Source organism: Pezoporus wallicus, unplaced genomic scaffold (assembly GCF_028554395.1).
Source record: "Pezoporus wallicus isolate ANWC-B61680 ecotype Strahan unplaced genomic scaffold, APGP_CSIRO_Pwel_v1 scaffold_13428, whole genome shotgun sequence".
NCBI lineage: Eukaryota > Metazoa > Chordata > Aves > Psittaciformes > Psittacidae > Pezoporus > Pezoporus wallicus.
The window spans coordinates 782081-796040 of record NW_026637482.1 but is presented as its reverse complement, the minus strand read 5'-3'; the positions used below and the strand labels follow the sequence as shown (position 1 = coordinate 796040).

The 13960-nt window shown below is 45.0% G+C and overlaps 1 long non-coding RNA gene across 1 annotated transcript in view; it reads left to right on the top strand.

Annotated features, from left to right (window-relative positions):
* LOC130597280 (uncharacterized) overlaps positions 1-2429 on the top strand; it is a 97573-nt gene extending 95144 nt beyond the window's left edge. Inside the window, exon 4 of the long non-coding RNA XR_008971708.1 lies at positions 2308-2429. This is a non-coding gene — a long non-coding RNA (uncharacterized LOC130597280). The remainder of the gene's footprint in view (positions 1-2307) is intronic.
* Positions 2430-13960: the final 11531 nt, after the last annotated feature.

Genomic DNA, 13960 nt, shown 5'->3' with positions numbered 1-13960 from the left:
GAGACAGCAGGTTTCCCTCAACAGTAAGCAAATAGACAAAAGTTCTAATTCATAGAATCACAGACTGGTTTGTGTTGGAGAGGACCCTAAAGCTCATCCAGTTCTAACCCCCTGCTACAGGCAGGGACACCTTCCACAAGACCAGGTTGTGTAATTGTGTTGTGGAGTGGAGGTACCAAAGAAAAACCTGTTCTATACACCAAAAAGAGGGCAAGGGAAGCAGAAAATGGGAGAAAATGCACAATAAAATAGGTGTAGACTAAAGAATCATATTTTAACAAATTACTACCATAGAAAAATGTCTACAAAGAAGCAGCAACATAAGTAACATGCTAATTTCCAAAAGCGCTAGAAGACACAAATAAAACTCCATCTTTCCCAAGCAGCTGGTGCAATGAAATTGTGTATTACTGCATGTGTCTGGCAAAGGGAAATCTTGTGGGAAGAGAAGTTATTGAAAAATTACCATAAGCCATTTTTACACCTTTGGAAGCACAATGTGGAGCGTGCTCCAAGGAGCAGTTTGGGATGCAGGGAAGAGGGTGTGAGTTATTTGGAGACATGAATTCAGGCCTATGGACAGGGTGGTCACCCTTGAGGGTGGTGGAATGCAGGGATATTGGTGCCCCAGGAATTATGGACTGTATGGTGACCTCTCGTAAGTGAGCAGGTGCCTGGCTCAGCCCCTTGCCTTCTGTTTTAGCATATCCATAAACCCCCAAGCCAGGCACATACCACACCATGCGCTGTGATTAGCAGCGCAGTAGGAGAGATAAATAGCGAGCAGCACAGTAATAACAGTCCTGACAAATAAATAAAATAAAACCTGTTTGTTGTCATGAGAATTGCAGGCTCCTGGGAATTGAAATCTGTGGCTTGTGCTGAGCAAAGCCTTTGCCTTTTCATCACTGTGCCATAAGATGAAGTGTCTCTTTCCTGCTTTTAGTTTTTTAAAGTGCTGTTCTTGGACAGCATGCAATTACAGCAATTTGCATGTTGCACGACGTGGGATTGTACCTTTCCAATGCCGGTGTGTAGCAGAGTGAGGCAGGAGCTGTGAAGCCTCGGGAATCCAAGGAAGCACGTGCTGACCCCTGCAGTTGCTGTAGTGCCAAATGAGTCAGACTCACTTTTGGTCTGACTTTTCTCCAGTGCTAGGATTCCAGTAGAGACCAATGCAGAAAGCTTCTGAAAAAGACTTTTGTAATTCCCACATCACCCATCTAATTCCTCCATGCTCCTCCAGTTTCTAGTCATGCTGTGCCCTGACTGGGGCATCACTTCGCTACCTGCCACAGCAAACGGAGCTATCCCCCAGGATGTAGGTGGCAAAGGTTTAGAGCTGGAAAGGGGTAGATGGCTTTTTGCTCTACCTGTTTGTACACTCTGAACACCACATACATTCCTGTACATGAGCACTGTGGTAGCTCTGTGACCCTGAGCAACTCCTGGTATTATTAGCAGGAGTGTATTGTCCAGCCTGAGTTACAGCTGAACCCTGAGAGCTTTTACTGCTGCACATACACTAGTGGTATTCTATTGATCTACAAGCTGTGGTTTCTAGGTCATCGTTGACAAACTTGACTTCAAGAGGCCATTGATTTGGTTGGCAGAGAAGGTTGAAGCTGGAGGATCCCTGGGTGCAGCTCCAGGAGCTTCCTACACAGGGATGGGATTTGCCTGTGGAAGCACGAACCCTGTACTTGCTGTATCTCAATGATGGGGTTAAACGCTTATGAGACTTTATTATTGTCACAACTTTTGCTGACATCTGGCACTTAACGCAGATGCATGAAATTTTAAGTATGAGAAACATTAACAAAGCAAAATGCCTCTGCCTGTGTGTGTTTCAGAAGCCCTTATTTCACAGCTGTCCTACATCTTGCACTATATATATATATATGTATATATATACAGATACACATACACCATTGCTGTGGTTTGTAAACTCTCTTCATGTCTGCATTCGAAAAACAACCTCTGGTCTAACTAAGGGGGAACATTTCATGATATTCCAAGCATTGACAATGACGTAAAAAGATTTCCACAGGAGAAAGGGAAATAAAAACCCACCCTTGATAACACACTGCTTAAAAAAGCTGCATGATAAATGCAGACCACAAGGACTGCTCTGTTATGAAAAGTATTGTACACTGTTGTGTATGGGTCCAAACCATTTCAGAGAAAAAAGTGTGTCAAGTGAGCTCTAAGCCTGACATTTTAATAAGGAAAATATCTCATTTTAACTGTGTCTAGATTATTTTCCCCAGAGGTGGATATTTATTTCTATTTTATTTTCTTTTTCAGATAGAGGAAACAGGAGAGCTATCGTCAGCCATAGCCAGTGTATGGGATATTTGACGACAAACTTCCACAGTATATAGCAGAAATACAGCTCAACACTGTATTAATAAATATGTACTTACTCACACATTCTCTGACAAGGTCTTCAAAAGTATGATGAAATACAGTGACAGAGTTCATATGAGTGGGAGGTTGGTGTAAACTCATGTATACAGCTGAAGAAAGATGCCTCTTTATAAGAAATGACCACACTGCACTGCTCTTGCTCCTGGTAGGACCAAGGACCTATTTCTGGCCGGACAGGCTTTGCTCCTTGCTCCTGTAAGCAAGCAGTGTCCCCCATGGGTTCTGCTAGTAGGGACAGGAACAACCTGTGGTGTGCCTCAGATCCCCACCACCAACCTTCTCTGCTGGGTTTCAGACTTCATCTCAGCCTGCATTGTCCACCCTCATATTAACTCTCCTTCTCACACCTGCTTCTTCCCATTTCCCTAATTTTCCCTTGTGTATCAAGACAGCAACTCTGCCGCGTCTTTCCAAGAGCATCTCCTCACTGCTGCCCACCAGCATCTCAGGACGGGTGCTTTCAGAGCTAGTACAGTCATTTGCCTGCCCAGGGAACCTGGTTGTGTTTTCAAAGGTATGAGGAGACTTTGAAAGTCATAGAATCATAGAACCAACCAAGTTGGAAAAGACCTTCAAGATCATCCAGTCCAACTGTTCCCCAGCACCGCCAAGGCCACCCCTAACCCATGGCACTGAGGCCTCGTCTCCACGCTGTGTGAACACTTGCAGGGACGGTGACTGTAGCCCTGTCCTGGGCAGCCTGTTCCAATGCCTGAGCACCCTTTGGGGAAGGAATTGTTCCTCAGCTCCATCTAAACCTGCCCTGGTGCAGCTCCAGGCCGTTTCCTCTTGTCCCATCCCCTGTTCCTTGGGAGCAGAGCCCAGCCCCTCCTGGCTCCATCCTCCTGTCAGGCACTTGTAGGGAGCCATCAGGTCCCCCCTGAGCCCTCTCTTCTCCATCTGAACCCCCCAGGTCCCTCAGCCCTTCCCCATCACACTTGTGCTCCAGGCCCTGCACCAGCTCCATTGCCCTGCTCTGGCTCTGTTGCAGCACCTCAACGTCTCTCTTGTAGTGAGGGGCCCAGAGCTGAACACAGGATTTGAGGTGCTGCCTCACCAGTGCCCAGTGCAGGGGCATAATCTCTGCCCTGTCCCTGCCTCCACACTGGTGCTGATACAGGTCCTTTTCTGCCGGGCAGCTTTCCAGCCACTCTTCCCTCAGGCTCTAGCATTGCATGAGGCTGTTGTGGTTATATCTGAGTCTTCAGAGACAGGTGGATTGCAAGGTGAACCTCTTCTCAACAGGACAGAGTCACAGTGGTTTATGGTCCTCCTACTCTCTTCCACCTCGCTGCTCAAGTGGGATTGGGATTACCTCTTCATCCACTGCTGAGGAGCAGGAGACCCTCGGGGATAGGATTTATCATCCACCTCTAGCAGCAGCCAGTGCCAAGTGCTTCAAAGAACTATTTAGCACAGCTGTTATGAGAGTTTTGTGGTAATTTGGTCTTTCCAGAGCCCTGCTTCAATCCTCTAACATCCTGGCTTAAGCAAAAAGTTTGTGCTATGCCTGTAGGCATCTGGGTGAGGTTTCTTTATTCTCTGTATCTAGTCATGATCTCAGACTGAAAAGGGCTTTCTTGTGTATTATCTGGAATACTTCTGCTGTACATCTGTATAACCTTAAGTATCTTAATTGAAAGCTTCTCTCTTCCTGCCTACACTTCGAATTTTCCTGTTACTTGTTTTTTTTGCCCAAACCCTGAAACTAGGTATGACCAAAAAGTAGTGTTGGCAAAAAAAAAAAACCCAGTCAGCAGCCAACATGTGGAAGCTTGTCGCTGAATTCACTTTCAGTGCAAACTGTCATAAAAATCATGCATGGTTTGGTTGGTCATTTGGTTTTTTTAACACAGAGCATGCCTGAAGGAAGCAATGTATGTTATGCTATAGTCTCCACTTCCACTCTTGGGGGTTGTGTATTCTGTTTCAGTATGCAGGTGTAGCATAAATGAAAATCCTGTGCACACAGAGCTACTGATACTTGCCCAGATCTCTGAAAGCTCAAGTCTCTCTTAATCTACTATTTCACTCTGCTCCTGAATGTCAGCTTTTGTTGCATGCTCCCTTTCTGAGATACATAAAGCCCCAAATATCTTTAATATCAAAATAAGAGATGGATTTTATGTTCCTTAGATTTCAGTTGCTTACTCAGTTGTTACATTCAGATATTCACTGGTGAGCTTTTTACTGTTCGCTATGAATTCCTTAAAAGTGCTACTGTTTTGTGATTCGGAAGACTTACAAACGGCTGGTATTTGACATATATCACACTGGGACATTTCTTGTTGCCCCTGGCATGCAGGACTGCTTATTGTATTGACTTGATTATTGGCATTTGATAAACCTAGTAAGAGCTTCCCAACATCTGTGGAGCATTGAGAGAAAGAAGTTAATCCTGACATCATCAAATGTTAAGACTTCTAGAGCGACTGCCTGAAATCAGCTTTCACACTGGAAATAAGTGAAAGGTAATTAAAAACTACTGTTTTCAAGCAGGGATTACAGAAACTGGGGCTATTTAGAATCAATGACAGTACAGTGAGACATTTCCCTAGCCAGGTTTCACAGCCAGACCTGTAACTATAAGTGAGGGAGGATGATTTTCTCTTCTAAAGCAGAAAACTCCCCTGTGCTGTACTCCTCTTGTCCTCTTGCTGGTTACATTTCTCAGGCTATTATGGTACTTCCATTCTATTCATGAGATAGTTTGAATTAACATTAAAAGAAGTGGAGAGGGATGAGAAATCCTGGAATAGAACTTGATATGAATTGACAGGTAAGAGCTATGTTGATTTATATTCATTGAGAAATATAATATAAATATAAAAAGAAAGGAGTTAACAACATGTATAACTTCAAATAGGTTATAATATTAGCTTTGCCTTGTACTTTCCATATCACTTCTGAAATTTGAAAGGTTTTTTTGCACTTCTGATTTTCCCTTGCTGCCTTTGATAGTGGAGTCCTTCTTGCTTCTGGTTTTGGACAAAGCAATAGGATTGATTTATACAAAAAACTGAAATTAATTAGGCAAAGTAGAAAATAGTGGGGTTTGATGGAAGATGTGCCTGCTCATTAGTTGATGAGTTTTATATGCATATCTGATTTTGGAGTATTTCGACATCCATTTCATAGCACTGAGACTGCAAGTTCTGTTACAATGCTCCTATGGTAAAACAGTAGTAACACTGAGAATTCGTTTTGGTTCTGGAAATCCTGAGCAAGAAAGTGTCCATCCTAGGGAAAGACATACCACATACTTCATTCAGCAGCAACGTAATGCCAGGAATGCTGCTTTTGAGAGATATTGAGCAATGCCTGCCATTAAATTATGGTTAGAGCGCTCAGTATTTCCCAGGGGATGGAGAGTGAGAGTGAAGATTCACACCTCTATTTTAGGCAACATTAGGCAACTAATTGGGTTGTATTTGAACAAAGTCAGAAGCCTAATTTCCTTACGGAGCCAGTGGAGAAAAATTAGGTACCTTTGGGGATGTGCCTGATCCAGAATGTCAAAATGCTCCTAGAAGATATATCCCATAGAAAAGGTCTGTTTTCTGTGAAACTCAGGTCTCCATTAGGGTATTTTGGGGTTCCAAGATCTGTTTCATTTCTCAAAAAACTTTTGCCAGCAGGGAGCAACCAATGCTGGGTAGTTACATGGAGAAACATTGAACGCATGGCAGCCCCTCCTAACTGAGATAGCTGCAGGTGCCGAATTTATTCCAACAATGGGAACGTGTAACTTTGAGAAAGTGGATTGTTAATGACTGCCACTTTGGCAGCCCAAGCGATAATAGTACAATGAGATTAAACAGACGTAATGATAATTTGTCTGCAAATATCAGTTTACTTTCCATTTATAAATATGTTAGCTTTCAAGTTGAAACACGGATTTCAGAACAACAAGGGGTCTATAGAAAAAAAAAGAGATTTGGAAGTGGCAAATAACTACTGGCTAACTTTGGACTAGCACTATGCAGTGTGTTCTGTTTTTCATTGGAAGCCGTGGCTCGGTTGGTGAGCTGAGCCGCTGCGGGCTCTTTTTCCATTCATTGTAATTTTTGTCTCATCTTGGGCACAGTCCTCCTGGTAAAGGACTACACATTTGAACAAATTGCTTCTCAGCCTGAGTAGTCCAACACAGCAAAGAAAAAATGACCAGATGCTTGTCTCTTTCCCAGAGGGACGAGTGCAGTGGTCTAACCGTCAGGTTTGACATCTCTAATCAGCAGTTCAAGCCCTGGCAGTCATTCAGAGGTACGTAATGCAGACTTGATATTTTGGCTGGGGACTGGATGGTGTAAAGAATTAGGCACAGGCAAAACAGTTTCCAAAGGGAGGTGACAGGAGATGAAAACAGAATTTGTTCAGTGCTGTAATTTGTCAACATGACTGCTCTGTGTCCACAGGGTGTTGGGACAGGTGCCTTCTGAACCATGACACAAGAAAATCCACAGGAAGGCAGAAAAGAGGCTTAGCTCGTGATGCTGCTGGAAGGCTATCTGCCCCGTGGTCACACAGCCTGGTCACTTTAACCTGTACTGAACATCGCCCCTGCCCCAGTTTGTTCAGGCAATATGCATGAGATATGAGAGATGATCTCAGTAGCTTTGACAGTCTGTGACCCTGCAGTCCCCTGCCCAAGGTAGAGGTATAGCTCCGGGAACTTGTTACAGGTGCCACCTCTGCCTGTGCATAGCTAATATCCTTTTTCATAATTATATAGTATCCTTTTTTTGATAATTAAATATTATGACTGCTGTCATTTTCCTGCAGATTTCCACAGGGAAGGGTTCAAGGCCAAAGAATCCCAGACTGATTTGGCTTGGAAGGGACCTTAAAGCTCACCCACTTCCAACCCCTGTCACGGGCAGGGACCTCTTCCACTAGAGCAGCTTGCTCCAAGCCCCTGTGTCCAACCTGGCCTTGAACACTGCCACGGATGGAACAGTCACAGCTTCTCTGGGCACCCTGTGCCAGCGCCTCAGCACCCTCACAGGGAAGAGCTTCTGCCTAAGAGCTCATCTCAGTCTCCCCTCGGGCAGGTTAAAGCCATTCCCCTTGGCCTGTCCCTACAGGCCCTTGTCCCAAGCACCTCTCCAGCTTTCCTGCAGCCCCTTCAGGGACTGGAGCTGCTCTCAGGTCTCCCCTTCAGGAGCCTTCTCATCTCCAGGCTGACCCAGCTCCAACAGCTCCACGTCCCTCTTGTGCTGCTGCCCCAGAGCTGGATCAGGACTGCAGGGGGGTCTCCCCATAGCGCAGCAGAGGGGCAGGATCCCCTCCCTGAGCTGCTGCTCACGCTCTGGGGGTGCAGCTCAGCACACGGGGGGGTTCTGGGCTCAAGCACTCACTGAAGCTGGGTCATGGGGAGCTTCTCCTCACCCAATACCCCAAGTCCTTCTCCTCAGGGCAAAGAAACCCAGCCATGGGTGAAACTGGGTATGTGGCTCTTGTTTAGTATGTTGCGTCACTTCCACATCGTAGGATCACTGATAACACTAACACAGGTTTCCAAGTTACAGCTATGGCAAAATTTCAGTCTCTTCTACAGATCAGGTGCAAGAGGACAGCAGCCTCCCTCAGCTTTCAGTCAGACAAGTGTGCCCTGAGGTGTCAAAATCTGCGTCTTCTCCAAGCAAAGGGACTGGAGGGCCACGTATACAAGAGTATTTGGTCTGTCACAATTTAGCAGTAAGGTGTTGCTAATGCTGCATCTACTGGAAATCTCTTCCATCCCTGATTTATATGAATTGCAGGCACTTCCATACAACATTTCTGGCATTTAGATTTCAAGGTCATAAATTATCTTCTTGCCATTTAATATTAGCTATAAAATATCCGTATTTTAATGTATTAGTGTAGCATTAGCTGTAATCCTCCGAGACCTGCTGTTGATTGAGAGTCTAGCAAAGCTTTTCAGCTCTTGCTTCCTTTCACTTTTGTGACTAATCTGTTGACATCAGTGGTGTTTGCCTGATTGTTCATGCACTTAAAATCAGACATGTCCCTGAAAGCCTTTTGGCAATCTGTGAGTAACTTCTGTGCCCTGCTAATTGTATAAAAATGGCTTTCATTGTCTTTTGCAAACAGAGGGGTTATTTGATGGAGTGTGAGGGTCGACCAAAAGGGTTAGGGTCTTCCAGAGTTTGCATCACCTGATTCAGAAGGAGGTGTCTAAGAGTGATACCTTGAAACTGTGTTGTTCCACTCTACTTACTGTAATGAAGAATCTCAGATGAGTAGGTCAGGTGGAGTACATCTGCATTTTACATGACAAAAATGTGATGCAAAAGAGCATAGCTGGGATTGTGCCAGTACGTGAGAAATCCAGCTTTTGCTGTCAGCACTGCCACTTATCTCCCAGGGCTGTTTAGGACGATGGGTTAGTGATGCTGGAGTTCCCCCAGCACCTTCTCTGGGGAGCAGCAGCATTTGCTGAGGCTAAAGATACAGTGATCAGGATTTGCTTTGAACTCTAAAAAACTCCTGTGGAGGGGATGCATGGGTTCTTGAAAGGAAATCAGTGCTTGCAGAAAGAGGTGCCTGTGATAGGTAGGACTAGCTAGGGCCACAGGAGCCTCTCTGTTGGAGAGAGTTGTTCTGTCTCAGAAGGCTTTGCTCCCTGGAGAGCTGAGTACAGAAAGGGCACCTCGAACCCAGAAAATGCACTGAAGTGGTTACTGAAAGCTGCTGTAAAATGAGCGTGGTTTCCAAAATCATTAAAAATGAAGCAAATTCACTTTTCAGCCTAACTCTTACAGGCAGCTTCCCCATGTAAGCATAAGGATTTCTCAAAGGGTGTGCTCTGATTTCAGTAAAACATGGGGCTATGACACAGTGTTAGGCACAAGCAGACTTCAAGAGAACCTTCAGGAAAATGCAGAGAGAAATATTTTTTTGCAGAGGCATGAATTGCTGAATTTTTGTAGGATGTGCTGGCATGAGGTACTCTGGACTTTGCCCTCACTCTCTTTAGGGAAAACAAATCTTTCCAGGAGACTTCAAAACTGCTTTAGGAGAAGAAACATCTTGGCAATCCATCAGAGAACATAATGCACCAGAGGCACCTGAGCATCTGATGGTAAGTCACTGAGAATTTCACAGCCACATTTTACTCTGAAAGAAGGTCACGTTCATAAATTTATAAGGCTGAGCTGACTCCCACATGGCTTGATGTCCAGAAAAGTCCACAGCTGATCCAGCTTGGACAGGACTAATACCCGCTTGTGTAAGAACAGAAAAGTTGACAATTTTTGTTTATGATCATCAAGCAAAATGCCTGTTAAACCTTCATATAACTTCCAGAAAGAAAACTTTTCCTAAGAAAATCCCCATCTGGAATTACAATAAGGATCAGGGAAAACGAAAGAGTTCTGACCTTGAAAAGAGCAGAACGTGGGTGAACTTTGTTGAGGCATTTCTCACAGCTTATGCATGATAACTTTGAGAGTATCTTGGCTGCTGAAGTCCGGGATCATCAGAGTAGAAAGGACCGACATCTTTTAAAGTTTGGATATTGCGGCAGACAAACCTTTTAATCCTATTTGTTACAGCAGATTTACGGTCCTTTGTTCAAGTTATAAAGTTGTTGTGGGAGGACAGGGGAAGAACTCATTCATTTTGATGAAATAAGGGCTATAACAGAAAGGTCCAAAATACAGATGCATCCCTATAACCTGGCAAGTGAACTCCATAAGTGTGGCTGGTATCCACATATTCTGGTATCCTCTCTGCTGTTCCTGGTAGTGCAGTGGTTGCAAAGCCTGTGTGACAGATCAGCCATCACCCCTTACTAAGTGAGATTGCCTGTAGAGTCATTGGGCTGAGGGTGCATGTGATCTGTGATGGGATCTCTGGACCAGCATGGAAGTATAACACAGGCAGGCTGTTGCCTTCTCCAGTGGTGAGAACTGGAGATGGTACCGTGCTGTGCTGCAGGGAATTTAAAAGGAGGTGGGCACCTTTACCTGTGATGATCATAGAATCACCGAACCAATCAGGTTGGAATGACCTTCAAAAGCAGCAAGTCCAACCTTTACCCCAGCACTGCCAAGGCCACCCCTAACCCATGGCACTGAGGCCTCGTCTCCACGGTGTGTGAACACTTTCAGGGACGGTGACTGCAGCCCTGTCCTGGGCAGCCTGTTCCAATGCCTGAGCACCCTCTGGGGAAGGAATTGTTCCTCAGCTCCATCTAAACCTGCCCTGGGGCAGCTTGAGGCCGTTTCCTCTTGTCCCATCCCTTGTTCCTTGGGAGCAGAGCCCAGCCCCTCCTGGCTCCATCCTCCTGTCAGGCAGTTGGAGGCAGTGATCAGGTCCCCCCTGAGCCTTCTCTTCTCCATCTGAACCCCCCAGGTCCCTCAGCTGTTCCTCATCACCCCTGTGCTCCAGGCCCTGCATCAGCTCCGTTGCCCTTCTCTGGCCCCGTTGCAGCACCTCAATGTCTCTCTGGTAGTGAGGGGCCCAGAGCTGAACACAGGATTTGAGGTGCTGCCTCAGCAGGAGCACAATCTCTGCCCTGTCCCTGCCTCCACACTGGTGCTGATACAGTCCAGGATGCTGTTGGCTTCTTGGCTGCCTTGGCACAAGCTGCTCATGTTCAGCTCCATCAACCAGCACCCCCAGGTCCTTTTCTGCCAGGCAGCTTTCCAGCCACTCTTCCCTCAGGCTCTAGCATTGCATGGTGTGATGCCTTATCGTTAAAGAATGAATTATTTCAGCCTAAGTATTGTAAGGACGCTTACTTAGAAGCTCCTCAGTGCAGCACAGGAGAATGCAAGGGTCGTGCAGAAGAGAGACAACATTTAGATTTACCAGCTTGACTCACAAGTGGCAAAACAGGAAGGGTGATTAAACCCTAATCACAGGAAAATGAGAACTTATCATACGGCATTACAGCTAGATTTCTCAAGGCAGCAAATCCAATACTCCAGAGAAGGGTGAAGCCACAGATGCACTGCTTCCTTCCAAATATGTGCCAAGGCAATTGAAGTAGTTGCTTGCCTTGCCAAAGCAAAAAGTGTTTTTTTTGTGTCTGTATGAAAACTAAAGGCTCTTAACTCTATCTGACCTGCCTAATCTCATTAATTGTAAGCCACCTGGTTATTTTAAGGTTCTTTCTAAGAGGGACTGAATTCTGCTCTATGTTGCTGTATTTCTGGAGCAACATCAGCATGGCTGTTATTGTGGCTTCTTTATGCTTACGTTAAGAAAACCCCAAGCTAAACAAAAGAGCCTAAACAAGTTAATTATAACAAAAATATAAACTCTGTATGATGCATTAGAGGGCACTTCATATTGGAAAGATGCCACAGACATGGAAAAACATACAAAGGATGTTTTCTGATCCCTGTTGTAGGTGGTAGGAGAAGGTCTGCTTGGCAGAAGGTGGACATGTCAGAGTACATGGGCACTGGCACGATGAGGGTCACCATGCTAACACTGTAATGAAGCCATGGGATTGACAACAGCCTGCATCAGGGAAAGCAGCATGCTGATGAGGGCTGGTGGGAAGAAAAACAAGTAAGAAAGGAGAAAACTTCACTGCAGCTTGCAGTCTGACTTGCACCAATTTTCTAATTATGTTTAAAAGGCACTTAAGTAAGTGTGATGAAATTATGTGTTCTGATCGGCTGCATAGTTGGGTGAATTCATAAAGGTGTATAAAATATTCCGTGTAACAAATGAAAGGGGAGTGGTAATTCTGGAGAACAAAATTACATGAGAAGGAGGTAATTGCAGATAATCTTACGGTGGATAATAGTACCTTAAACATGGTTATTGGGATGTAAAAGTCAGTAAAAGAAATGTTAAAGTTTTTGAACAGGTCTCTTGAGGTAGAAGAAACCAGATCTTAGAAAAAAGTCGTAATGTGTTACAGAGTAAACTCTTCAGAATTCTGCCTTGAATACTCCATTGAGCACTGCACATCCTGGGGAGTGAGAGAAGGAAAAGCCTACTTGCTCCTACTGGGTGAGATGTACAGGGGAAATCGCACACCATGGAGAGCATCACCACAGAGGGGAGATCCTGAGGCCCTGGCTCAGGCTCTACAGGGCTGATGAGAGTCTGGGCTGCACCCGGTGACTGGTGGATTGGCGATTTTAGTTTCCTGGACTGGAATGGAAATCTCCTCAGCCTAGTGAGAGCTTTTAAACCTCCACCTTCAGGGTCACACTCGCTCTTGGAAGTTCTCAGTCCATGAATCTCCAGTGGTTTTCTGGCATAATAGAAGGGATGGGTTTTGGCTGAGGAAGGCAGCAGGTTTTACTGGAGAAAATATACATGCAGAAAAAACCTGTTGACAATAAGCCTGAAGGTAAACCCAGGACTGGTTTTTAATCTCTATTGCTTGATCTCCTCCAGTTTTTAGGATCTGGATCTCACTTGAAGACCCTTCCCAGGGTTTGATAAAACAGCAAGACCCTCCCATAATGGAAGAGTGCACCTGAGCAACTCAGGCAGCTGTTGCCCATCTTGCTACAACAGGAGGCAGTTGTTTGTCTCAGGACCCAGGTCTAGCTTTAAAGGTCTCTGTATTCCCTTACTTCCCAAAATACCAGCAATGCCTGCTTCCACTGATGTGGAGTCCAGTTGTTTAAAGGTGCACATCAGCCCTTGATCCCTGAGGAGATGCAGAATGAAAGCAAAAAAATGAGTTGAGTGGTGAAAACCTGCCTCACCCATTTGTGAAGCTCATAAATCCCCATGCACAGCACAGCACAACTGGCAGTCTGTTCCTGAAGAAGCTCAAGGCAAAAATAAGAGAGATCACATGTCAGAAGAAAGCACAGCGCTTGCCTGTTTACTGCTTGGTTCACATCAGTTCTGTTTGTCCTCCACTAAGTTGGGGAAAAGCACACAATGGCCATATAACCCTTCCAAACAGTTGAGAGAGAATGGCTGCTTCTAATACTCTGTCTTTGCTTGTTGTTTACTTTCAGATGCAGTTCACCAAGACTTATTATGTTTTCACTACTAGAATACATGCAGAAGTTAAATAGAAAACTGAGATATGGAACTTGCAAACTGCAATGCAAATACTCTCAGTGACACCCTGAAGCAGCTGAGCTGCTGTGGCATGGTTGTACCAACAGTCCTGTTAGCTCCTCAGCCTTAGGCTGACCAAATTTTATATGTCTTCTTTCATAAATCAGAAAATTTCTTTGTTCCTTGATCACATTTTGCTTTGCAAGCTTCATACAGTACATAAAGCCATGTTCTGGGTGATTCCAGTTCAGCTTGTGGTGTTCTTCATCACGCAGACTTCCTCCTGAGGATGTTCACTCTGCTTTGAAGTCAGTGATGCTATTTCATAAGGAAAGGTCTGCTCCCCAGAGGACTGGCAGAATCTCAGAGAGAAACTCCCATCTCGGTGCAGCTACAAGTTGTAAGATCAGCACCATATGTTGCTTTGTGTGTTCAAATAGAAAGGGTCTTGGTTGCATACTGGCAGAAGTCTTGGTTCTGTTTAAAACAGAAGCCTGCCTTTGCTCAGCTTGCTATTTCCGTGGAGCCACGTCTG